Consider the following 13023-nt stretch of genomic DNA (forward strand, 5'->3'; position numbering starts at 1 on the left):
TTCATACACGATTTTTCCCTTTAAAGGGAAAATACCATGTACTTTTGAGTTTATTTAAAAGCTTTTTGATAGACAGATTCTACTAATTCCTATTTTAAACTTAAATGAACACAGTGCTGGTACATTATGTTAAAATTTATGCTTCAGATCTTCCTATATATTAATATGAGCCAGGCAGTTAATCTTTATTTATGTTTAACTGAGCACTGATGTTATTCACTGCTTCGGCACTAAATGAGAATTTGATTTTCAGTTGGCTATAGCATGTTTGGAAAATAAAGGAAGAAATAGTTGAATGTATGACCACTGAAAAATTCTTTGGAGGTGGTGGCAGTTTCAGCAACAAAGGTTTTCTTCAGGCTCCCATTACTTACCTGTTGTAGACCCTACTCTTGATTCAGAAAGGAAAATAATCTTCTTTTTGATTCTGTTTGGAAGGTTGCCTTTGACTGCATAAAAACATGCTTCTTGTGTTGATATAGGAAAAATAGTTAAGCAACCTGACAATGTGCCAGTAGAAAAATGACTTCTGTGCCCCCAAAGAGGGCTCTCAAAGCCTGTCTCTCGCTGTCAGCACAGCCGGTTTGCTTGCAGGAGACCATACAAGGTTTGAGGCAGTAAAAAACTGTTGTCTGTAGTCAATCTTATAACTTCTTTTGCATATATGCTCAAACTTTTTCATCTTTGCGTGGCTGAGAATAGAGCTTTTTTCATGCTTACTCTTCTTATGTTGGTATACACGAAGAATGGAATGCAATGTAGGAGAGACATCATCATCATGTTGTTTTACTCCGTTTTAGTCGACTTGATGTTTTAGATGAGGAAGGTTGCATTTGTAGTCCTCCTCCCAATTCCAGCTTCCCTTGTGTTACATTCACTTCCAGCCGTATTCCCGCACATCTCTTTGGAGAGTACTATGTGTTCAGTTCTCTAAACCCTTGGCAATAATCCAGGCATGAGGTGGCTTGAGCAAATTCAAGAAAGGCACTGTAATTTCAGCAATCATGTGGTTCTTTTCATTGTAATGAAGTTTCATGCTCCGTGTTAGATTAGAGCAATCTTCTGCGGCTTCTTTACTGTTGCTATACAAAACATTTATGTCATGAAAGAGCAGTGTTATCAATGGATTGCAGGATTTTCTTACTGGTTCTTTTTTTTTCTCTTCCTATGATCTGTTTCTTCTCATCTTAGCTCTAGGTTTTAGATCTGCTGTACTGAATGTAAAATGCCTGGCAAAAGCAGGACTGAACAGAGGCTGACAAGATAGACTTCTAATCAGTCATGTTATAAAAAAAATAGTCAAACTGGAAGAGACACAGAGAGGGACTGCTGTGAGAATGCAAAAGAACAGGATGAAGTCTATTTTAAGAGCCCAATTTGGAGATCCTGAGGTTATCAAATATAATCAAACACTGGAACTGGAAGCCATGTCAGTGTAAAACAGTGCTGAAACTAATTGTTGTGATGTGATGCTGAGGTGAGCTGATATCCATGGTGTTTCTGAGCTAGTGCATGCTGCACTTTGCTTTCTGTTATAGATTGAGGATGTCTGCAGCATATGGCAGAAGGGAGGTCACAGGATTGTTCTCTTTTATATATATTGGACTGTTGAAAACCAGGAGATACCAGTGCTGCTTTTGTTCTACTTGTCTGACTCCCCTGGGTCAGTCTTCTGCCATGATTAAGTCCCATGTACTCTTCCGTTAAGGACCCTCGACTCCACAGTGTGCTGATTTCCAACTGGGCAGAAGCAAGCAAGCAGAAGCTAATGTAACAGGTCTCTGCATTTTTCTTGAAGGTCTAGTGCTCTATTTACATGATCGTCCATAGGTTTCAGAGCTAATGACCTGCTTGAGATGCAGAATGAATACAATCAATCATGCTTAGCTTGAGAAATTATCTTGACCACTACTAGAGCTGGGAGTTTCACTTCTCCATTGTAGCCTATGTTTTGCAAGCACAGATTAGGTGTGCCGAAGAGGCAGAGTGAAAGGCTCTTCTGAACATGTAAGGCTTCAGTCCCCTATACTGTACTGTGATCAGCTTTGCTTAGAGTCAAATGCCAAGTAGCTGCAAAGAACTTGCAAACCCAGTCAATGTGTGGTTCTGCTGCAGTGTTTCCTTCACCCTTAGGTATTTCACACCCAATGTCATCTAAGAGTTCTTTAACATGGCCTCATTTGACGCATCCTCAGGCATCCAGGAACGTCTGGAAATTTACTGAGATCAGCCAACTTACAGCACTCTCAAATCTTGGCGTTCTTGTTGCATAGCTTTGGGGTTCTGCCATGTCAAAGCAAAGAGGCATCAGTTGACACAAACGTATGCAAAGAAATTAACTGGAGGTACAAAGCAGGGAGGTAGGGGTGTTCGCATTTAACTAGTGGCTTTTAATGGAAGATGAGTCATAGGTTTCCCCTGTGGCTTTGAAGCTGCAGACAAAACAAAGCACTGGGCTTATTTGACATTCAGTGCAGTACTATGGTTGGTATCAGTGCAGTGCCCAGGAACCTTGACTATGGCTCAGCTGCCCCTTGCTCCAGAATAAGGTGGTCATTGCCCCAAGTGTAACTATTGAATGAAACAGAATTCCATTGGCATCATCAATATCAGAACAGCCTCCAAAGAGCACAAAACCAGTTTCCTTTGAAATATGTACTTGCTTTTGCTGATGTTGGAAAACAAGTTGTTTGGATTCCATACAAAGGAGTGTCTGATAATGAGTCATTTCTGTACAGGGAAAGTTAAGATACTTTCATGAAATTACTCTGTGTCAAAAGAAAGATATTTTAACAGAGCTTAGCAAGTTATGGATCTAAACTCATCCTTTTCTGGCATCTCCTGAAAGTCATATATTACCTTGCTAACAGGCAAAATGCCATCCAAACAGATGAGCTGAGGTAGGCAGCCACAATACCATGGCCAGGTTCATCAAGTGCGTTTGTTAAGGTCAAAGCTCCTGGAAGGCAGAGTAACAGAGGTGCTGTATCCTTAGCTTTTGAGGCTGCCACCTGCTAATTGGATAGACTGTGTCTACGTTAGCACTGATCAGAACTAATGCCTGAGATCAAAAGTTAGCTCAGTGAAGATAAATTTGCAGCATGAGAGAATTCATGGTGTAATTAAGTTAGTGAAACGTGGAATAAGCAAAGCATTGATATTATGTAGGTGTGCATAAGAGTGTAGCAAGGCAAAATCCTGAAGCACTCACCGAATCTGAATAGTTTGCTTTAAAATTGCTTAATTTTAAAGAAAATTAAGGGTCCTAATTTCTGTTTGAAGTTAAAGGCTATAAAGAGCAGAGGAGGGAAGACTCTTGCAGCTAAATTGCATCCTTACTAGCTATTCCAAATATATTAAAATTCCTCCCTCAAATTTTCTAGAATGGTCCCACATCCGTAGAACATACCACAGGACTTTGATTGCTGTGATTTTTTTCAGAGATCCTGAGGGAAGTAGCACATCACTGTAACAGCATGTAAACTGTTCCTATACTGAGACAAAACTGTCTCTGCCTTCCATCTTCTGTCATATGGAGGACCTAGCTATAACAAAATCAGAGAAATTCATGCCACAGAGGTAGGAACGGGGAGGTGCAGTGTTGGGGATCTACTCTTCCCCATTAAACTTCAGCCTTGACTTTCATCACCAGTGAAAAATGGTACAGCTGAGTACCATTTATCTTTTTCCTGAAGGCCTCCTTCATTCAATAAGGGTGGGAACTTATGAATCTTGAAAGCTGCTGAAACATGTATGTTATAGTAAATTTTCCTTTTGTAGTAGTTAGCCAAGTTTTTCCTACCCCTTTTTTTCTATTCAGATACTTTGGGATTTATGGCACGTGCAGGCTTTTGAAATAGAGTGCAGTCTAGCCTGGAGACATGGGGGAGCTTTATTTAAAGCAGGTGTATGCACGCGCACCTCCTACACATGCAACCTCCTTTTTGTCCATTTGAAAAGGAGTACTTTTCCAGAATTTGTAACCAGTGTGTCCTGTTTGCATATGTTAGACATACAGGGTATCAAGCTGTGATCAGCAGGACAAGGCCAGAAAGGCCAGAAGCTATTGCTTTTTGCTGCAGAACATCTTGGCGGGATGCAAGACAACAAAGAAACCCTCTTGGAGGCTGCTGAGGAGGCCTATGCTATACAAGCAGTGCACGTGTCCTCTGAAAGTCAGCAGAATGCTTATGCAGAGCATGAGAACTGCCTATTAAGGTAGACAGAGCCAAGCTGGGGTCTACCAGGACCATTTAGTGGGGTGTGTGTATTCTGCTACTTCATTAGCAGTACTCAGTAGCTGCAGTGATCTCACCTTCACGGCATGTTAGTATGAGGCGTCTTCCAATGATATGCCTCATCCGCATTTTCCTGGTCAGGTGGCCTGTAGCAGATACCCACCACAATGTCACCCACTGTGGGCTACCCTCTAATCCTGACCTGTAAGCTGTTAACTGGCTTGTCATCTATCCTAAGACACAGCTCAAAGCCCCACAGTTGCTCTTTAGCATCAAGGGCAGCTCTCCCTCCTTGCTGTCCTGCCCCTCCCAGAGCTCGTGCACGGCATTGCTGTGATCCTAGTGAGATCACAGTCCAGACAAGGACTCTTAATTTCTCCTGTGTCCCCCCGTGCTGGATGCCGTAGCGTGCAAGCACTTACTAGGAATCATTATGAACTGCTATGAGCCAGCATTAGGGCATCGCACCCTGCCCTGGCCACACAGCAGTTGCAATGGAAGCCTACCAGCCCCATAAAGACTTCTGTACTTGCGCAGCACTTTCCAGTCCTAAAAAACCACTTGACCTTGAGGGGCAGATATTTCACTGATGGTTCAGAGCCGCCTGCCCTGGCCTCTTGGTTACAACATGCTGCACTCAGATGGCTACGCGAGCCGCACTGCACTTTGTGTTGTGTTTCACAGGTGTATCAAGTGCACAGCATTTAGCAAACCCATGACCTGAGCCCTCTTCATAGCACTCATTAGCAGTGGCCTCAGCCTTCGGCACTGTGAGGTGCATACTAACGACTTGTTTTCATCGTTCCAGGGCATGGGAACTGCCTCCGCCTGCGCCAGCGTCCTCAGCCATTCCTCATATGGCATTTGGAGCCTGCACTGCAACAGCTTCTCCTGGCGTGCTGGCTGCCAGCGCTCAGAGCTCTGGGGCTACCCTCAAGGGACCTGCAGAGGTTTTGGTAGGTAACAGGTGATTGCATTTAAAAGAAAAACTATCACTTTTTCAATAGACTGTGTGCAGAATTGGTGATAAGTAAGATTTTGCACTTTTTTTCTTAGTGTACAGACACCTTTTGCATAACTTCTCTTTTGCCTTGAGGTGAGACAGGCTGTCCCTTATGCTGGCAATATGATGCTGTAGAGCTGGCAGCTTCTCTTTTTTTACAGCCCCACACTAAATGCAGGGAGAACAAGCAAAGAAAAAAAAAAATCTGTAAAGGGAGACAGTTGTGCCATTCTGTTTTCCCTTTTCCCATATTCTGCCTGCTCTTTGCCTGAAGTCTTTTGCCCTAGTACAAATGCAGGTAAAACCTTCCAAGTCTCAGCTAGCAAAATCAAGACAGCCATGGGCTCAGTCCATATCAGTTCTAATTTCTCTTTTATCTCTTCTCGTAATTGAGACAAATCTTCCATGTTTTCTGCTCTGTTCTTTGGGTCAAGAACACACTGGTTAATAGCTAATTATCTCATACCCTGAGGAACTTTTGGGAAAGAAGTTCCTCTGAAACGTCAAATTGTTAGAGGAAATGAGACTAATATTCAGTAGGTGAGATGTTTCCCTTTGCTCTCCTCCTTGATACTGTCCCATCCTGGCACAAGACTGAATTGTTTGCTATAATATGTATGGTGATTCAGATAAAGCATAATGGTTTCCCTGATTTTTTTTTTTTTTTGCTTCTTCACAAAAAGTGAAAGTTTAGCCAGGTCATCATGGCAAAATTCCAGTTAGGTAATTAAATACAGCTTACTGAAAATTCCCCTTTTAAAATCTGTCCAAGAATAGAATCTGGTTTTCCTGTGAGCACTTTAAAAGGACTGATTCATTTTAACTTAACAGCTTTTCAGATTCTGAAGCGCACTGAAATTGTACTTGACTGCCTAAACCAGAATGTGCAGTTGTACCTGTGGTATCTAAAGCTACATTTTTGCATGCTTAAATGTTGTCTGATATTTTGTTTAGATACAATTTACATAGACACAACTTGTTTACCAAATAGGTCAGATTAGTTGACTAGCAGGAGTAAACAAAGTTATTTGAATGGGGAAAGCAAGCACTATTTAAAACTATATTTTTATTAGCATGTAAAGTAGACCATGGGTAAACTCAGTTTTTTCATTGAGGGCCATTTTACATGTACAAAAATATGATCATGAATAAAACAGGCTGAAAGATGATTTGAGGTGTACAGTCTGGACAAGCAATCTAGAACAGATGATCAACAGTATAAATTACTGCAATTCATTTTTTTTAATTTACTTGTTCTATTTTAATTTATTATTGTTTATTCATTTCATAGATTGCATTTAATTTCAGTATGACAGCTTCAGCATGAGTGTTTGATGCTAATGGTTGGAATTTATTCCTGGGCTGAAAGCCAATGTGCCACAGCTATGTTCCACTTATGCCCTCCAAACTGTATTTAAGTGGCCTTCTGCTGCCCTTGGGGTATGTTTTACACAGGAAGCTTAAAACCTAATGCAGGCCAGCAGCTCAGTCACTGGAGCGAGGGAAAAATGGGTTTCCTGTTTTCTGTTCTTCCCAGCAAGAAAATCAAATAATTGGATTAGTGGCCCTTCAATTGTGCTTAGCACAAGTGGTTTAAAATCCTGTTGTATTGGACCTCTGAGCTGAAATATAAATTGATAAAGAAAACAAATGTATTGAATTGGTCTAATATGTCAATAGTACGCTATTACCCGATTAAATGGAATGGCTGTGACTGGTCTAAAAAAGCTAAATATATGCAAGGCATCTGATGCTACACTGGCATATAAAAAATATACTAGTAAAACAAAAAAGACCCACCCGGGGAGCCTACTAGAGGCATAAATTTATGCAGGTTTTCCTTCTTTGCTTATTCTTATCTCTGGAATAGAAAATCAATTAAAGCAAATGAATGTATTGCAGGAGCAAAATTAAAATTACCCAAGCATCTATGCACCACATGAAATATTGGGGCTAATAGAGTAGACCCTGGCTGCTTTGTGCTACTTAGACCTACATGTGTGTTGACTTGAACTTTGAATTTCTTACTTCCTGTGTGGGTTTTTTTTGTTAATAGCATATGCTTTGTATATTTATCTAGGGCTAAATTCTATTTCTTACATTGTGCTTTTAAGACATAATACCAGCTAAGAAGAGAAGCATCCTAACAGATTGTAGACTACTTTATTATTCTCATTATTCTGCATATTCACATATGCATATCACAATCCAAAATATTTTGATGCAAATCATTCAATTGTGCAAAGGAGTGAGTGGCACCTGGTTCTTTAGTGCCAGCTGGTGCTAAACCACAACATTATGTTAGACTGTTTTTTCTACATGTTTCTTGCTAAAATTATTGTCTTACTGTCCTTTTTTATTTCTGTGTCTACTGAGCAATAAATAGCTATTGAAATGAGGCTGTCATCATGATTGTGTGTTCTGTTATTTCGCTCCACAATTTTGATGAATATAGCCTGACCAGGGAGCAGAGGGCTGTAACCTTAGATGATGTAAGTTGGTAGCTCCTGTGTTCAAGTGAAATTTCTGCTGGTCAAATGTCTGAGTAAAAATTTTAATGACTTAGGTTTAGAATAGAGCCTCCAGAACTGACCAATGAAATAAATATTAAAGTAGAAGCTGAGATATATTTTTGTAGTTTATTGAGATTCTAGGATGTATTTGTATTAATAAGATAATAAATACATAATTAATGCAACACTTACCCACCTGAACATTTTAGAGCTTAAAAAAATAGATTGATAGACAATGCATTCCATTACTTCTCTTTTACAACTGATGGACTTCCAGTTCATTAAGTTATTACATGCCATTCCTCATCTCACAAATAGAACCCATAATTCAGTTTTTCCCAGAGCTGCACATTCTTTAAGTCTACAGACTAAATTACCAGAGCACATTTTATCAATAAAGCTTCTGTTTGGTGTGGGAAGGAGGGGGCAGTTAAGTAAAGTAATATGAAGTGTGAGCCATTTTTTGTGTCAAAGGTCATTATTTGCTTCAATATTGCTTTTATTCTACTTACACATTTGCAAAATTATGATTATTATGGAAAGCCCATGGTTAATCACTGCATTATGTTTAAAATGTTTCATATTTGGCTGCAGACTCTTACACTTGCGAATTTTTAGAGTTATCTTGAACAGTAAACTGTCCTTTTGCAGTGAACCCCTGACAATCTATTAGTTCAGCTGTGCATTTGCTGAAAGATAAAGGCTTTCTTCTGTGAGCAGTGGGAAAGCCACAGAGACAAACAAAAATCATCCATATTCTGCAGTCCTAAACCAAAAGACTTGTTGCTTCCTGAGCCAGAATTGCCCGGCACAGATGCAGGCAGCCGGTGAAACCTTCTGCATGAGAAGTTATATGGGACTAATTTGTGTCCTATACCAAGTTTCCAACACTATTCTTCTCACCAGGGCTTGATGTGGGATTACTGTGCTCTGTGTTGAGTATAATATATAGTATCTATTTGTGAAAAATACAACCTAGTGATAAAATGCTTGCCTAGGGAGTGAGATAGAGCAGTCTAGGCTCTTCACAGTGTGCAGTGATTTAAAACCACTTCTGCTCTCCAGAAAAACAGGCAGTTCTGGTGGGGAAAAAAATGGAGACTACCCTTTGCTCTCCCAGCCCTGACATTTAGGTGGATGCTCAGATAACGGTCTGAATAGATTGTAAGTAACCTCCCCCATGAGAGAGCACTCTGCAAGAAGGGAGTGAGGGTGAGGGTCAGGAGAGGGACTAGGGGCAAAGGGGCCATGCTGCAGCTTATTTAGCTCTGTTTTGGGTCTAGAGGGGTAAACCCTGGAAAGCATTGCAGTGCCTTTCTTGAGGAGGAGTTGCTATAACCCTGGGGAAGCTCAGAGCCTGCCTTCTTCCCTCATCTCCCCCTTGTCTATTTAAAATCTGCCTGTTCTTTTCCTTTCAGTGGTAATTAGCAGCTGTGAGCAGTCATAATTTTCACCAGAGGAAGAAGTTGTTCCCTGCCCCAAACTGTCCCAGGAGGGTATATGGTTCAATTTGCTGCAAGCATGCTGGCAATTAACATCACCTATATAGAGGAGTAGGCACTATTAGTCTGAGTGAGGAGAGGAATGAAGATTAGCACTGAACAGAAATATTCAAGCCTCAACAGTACTGGGGGAGGGTGTGAATACAATTTTAACTGGTCCAGATCTGTCCCAAAACTATCACTTTATATTACCGTACTTTAGTATCAGCTAGTACTTCTCATAAAATTTATAGTTAACAAATCCACAGGTGATTGTTGTCACCTGAAGAAATAATGGTGTCATTGGAAAGCACTGTTTTAAAAATGAAGAGTTGTGAAATGGTGCTATGACAGCAATATAATGAAGTTATTGTTCATGACAATTACAGACTGTGAATTATAAATGAGAAAACAATGGAAAACATAGTGTTTTTTACAAAAATGGAAAATAATGTAATAAATAAAAGGGGAACAAAAAGTTCCCATTGATCCTTTTCTCAGAGATTACTCAGAGCAGCTCTCATGTGGAACAACTTATCTTTGATGAAGATGCAATTAGCATATGTTGAGTCTCTGCAACAGCCCCTCACAGCTACAGCAAAGTATATGTCTAGAGATCCATAATGTTGCTCACTCTTGGGCTTATCTCTTTCAGACTTGAAACCCCATTTAGAATAAGTCCTGACTTAAAAGTATGGGAATTGTGCTGCCTAGCCTATATTATTGCCTTAAGCTAACCTCTGAAATGATGATTCTCTGAGCCATCATAGAGTGAGTTGATAATGCTTTTGCCTTATCAAAGCATTTATAAAATCAGATTGATCTAGATATTTAAATATTCAGTATTCTAATGGAGTTTGTTAATCTACTGTCACTTTTTTACCATGATTGTAGCCTATGCAATTTGATTAACGATTTTGAAATTTGATACCTAATATATAAAGATTAGGAGTGAGCTGTAAACACTAGAAATGTTCAGAAGAGCTAGAAAAGCAGTCTGGGAGCTGTGGGCCTTCCAGCTACAGAAAGCCATAACTGCTGGCATCTGGAGTCAAGCCTCCAAACTAATAGAGACTTCCTGAGAAGCCCTTACACTGAATTTATCCAGTATTTTTTGTTGCTATTGTTGTTGAAATGTATTCTCTTTAAGAGTGTTGCTTTTTTTACTGGGGAAAGTTTTAATGAAAAATTTTAGCTCATCAGTGTTAATTTTCTACTAATTAGGTGAGAGTGCTTTTTCCGTTGCAAGCAGTTTTGTTATCTGGCACTCCTGAACTGGTGGGCAGCAGCCATCAATAGTGCTATTCTGCTTTAGTCTTTTTAAAAAAAAATAATCTGAGAAGTTATTGACTACTATAGCTTTTATATCCTGTGGACACAGTTAAAATAGACACTTAAGAGATGCACGCTGTTTCTGTAATTCCAGAATTGGAATAGATACTCTCAGCTTTTCTGCTCTATCGTATGCTGTTTGGGTAGCAAGACAATTTGTGATTCAAAATAACACATTTGATGACATTAGTGAGTGGTCCAAGTCACATCTAGTAACTTAAGCATATATTCTTGCTCGTTGTTATAAAAAGCCCCAAAGGCAGTTAAGTGGTCAGCATTCATTCATGGCATGCTGGCTATTTTACACTCTGGCTGTTTTTATTTTACAGGCCTATCATGAGCTGTTATGGTAGTCACTACTTTTCCTACTGAGTGAATAAATTACGAGTCCTGGAGCAGGGCTTGGTACACTATAATTCTTACCTGTAAGACCTATGAGATATATTTGAACAGAACGATCTAATACTTGGACGAGTGATGACTTCTTTTACATCCCTCTGTTGTAGACAGTAAACCATTGATATAGACTATGAAGACAAGGACATGTTCACCTTATTCTGGTCTTTTCCGGAGTCTTGCAGGTACTTTTGTGTATGTTATGGGACCTCTCACACCTCACAGATTCAGGACCAACTAGGTCCTGTCATTACTAGTAATATTTATTCTCCAGTCTATATTTTGAATATTAACTGTGTTAATTTCTGGTCATGTTTGTGGCTCTCTTTAAAACAAATATAAATATAACCCATTTTTAAAGATGTTATTGTTCCTCCTAATACTTCTTTCTCTATATGCCTGGAAAATGTTTTTCTTTGTCCAGTCCGACTCTAGTCTTCCTACCTCCTACTTACTCAGTCATCTTGTAAATGTAAAGCATTACTGTACAGAAAAAACAAAACTTTTTCACGGACTCTGTGACTTTGACAATTGTGTTTATTGTAATTTTTCTTCTCTCCTGTCCCATCTTGAAAGATCCAGTGATATTATTTAATGCATTATGTGGCCTTTCTTACTTGATGTTCCTCTGTCTTTGCTTTAAAGCCAGGCATGAAGAACTTACTTAACAAGGCTGGGATATATGGGAGAGGAGAGGCTGGGATTTTTCCACGTAGATCACAAAGCAGATGTGTCTGAGAAATTTTGGCCTGTAACACTGTATTAAGGACAATTGCCTTCATGTCTGTCTAGATGCTAAAGAATAACACAAATGCTCGTGAGTTTTTCTTCATACGTAAAACTGTCTTTCTTTTATAAAAGTAAGGTGACTTATATCATATTTTATACTTATTCTGGATATTAGGATTGGAAAACTCCCCATCCTCAATACCTCCAACCTCCACTACAAACTTTATTGGGTTTCCACTAGTGAGTAGTATACTTCATAATTTTGTGTAATAAACTGTTTTCATCTATTTAAATATAATGTCTGTCTTGGAACTGATTTTATTTTCCTAATGTATTCTCCACTTTCTCTGGCTTTCAGTCGATGCACTGGCTGATTAAATTATTATCCCAATAATGAGATTTGACACAATCTATGCGAGTTACCTATGTGACCTGCTAAGAAGGTTAATTGGCAACCCTGAATAATTATCAGCCACCTCAGCTTGCTGACTGAGAATTTGACAATAAATGAAACAAAAAGATGCTGAAAAAGACACACAGTTTTCCATTTCAACTTCTGAATAGCTTCAAAGAAACCTTTTAACTATTGGCTTATTAAGAAAATACAGTAATTAAAAAAATCTCTCATCAACTTTTTGGTCGTATAAAAATACAGATCTTTGCTCTTCTGCGTCTTCATGGCTTCTTAGAAGAAAAAGGAGTCTGTGGCATATTAGATAAACACGTCCCTCTATTCTGTGAATTGCTTATTTAAGTGAATTGTTGCATCCTCAGAGAGCAGGCTTAGAAGCAAGAAAAATTCAAGAAGTTCAGCTGCTGTTTGTGGTGACCTCACAAGAATCATGTATTAATACTTTCCTGTGAAATGTGAAGAACTAGACATTAACTTTATTTTTCAATGAAAGCTGTGGTTCTTCTGTTCCTGTTTCTCAGGAAACAAAGTTAAGAAAAATAAATATTATGGTAAATGGTGACACTGGCACGTATTTCATATCTATCTGTCTTTCCTGCCTTGTTAATATCTGACAAGTTAAAGTGGTGTTTCTTTCTGCCTTAGAAAATAGAAGTTTGAAACTTGGAGAGGAAGCAGAATGGATTCATAGGGGTGAGAAGATGGGGAAGAATATGTAAGATTTAAGCTTGCGGTCTTCTCACAAGCTAATCAGCCCAAATTAGTGGGTCAGAACCATGGATTTCATCTGACTTCTCCCAGAGTCATTCCTCTGACCTGGGCAGAACCCCCCCCAAAACTTAGGGTAGAAAGGGCAATCAAAGAATCAGTTTCTTGTTATCAGCAGTTAATGACTGCAACATAAAGTATCTTTACACAG

General features: G+C 39.3%; 1 long non-coding RNA gene across 1 annotated transcript; it reads left to right on the plus strand.

Moving 5' to 3' along the window:
- Window positions 1-795: 795 nt before the first annotated feature.
- Window positions 796-11759, plus strand: LOC138726158 (uncharacterized). Its single transcript, XR_011338374.1, has 3 exons — window positions 796-1477; window positions 5047-5194; window positions 11609-11759. It is a non-coding gene; the product is annotated as an uncharacterized lncRNA (long non-coding RNA).
- Window positions 11760-13023: the final 1264 nt, after the last annotated feature.

Source organism: Phaenicophaeus curvirostris, chromosome 13 (assembly GCF_032191515.1).
Source record: "Phaenicophaeus curvirostris isolate KB17595 chromosome 13, BPBGC_Pcur_1.0, whole genome shotgun sequence".
NCBI classification, from domain to species: Eukaryota; Metazoa; Chordata; class Aves; order Cuculiformes; family Cuculidae; genus Phaenicophaeus; species Phaenicophaeus curvirostris.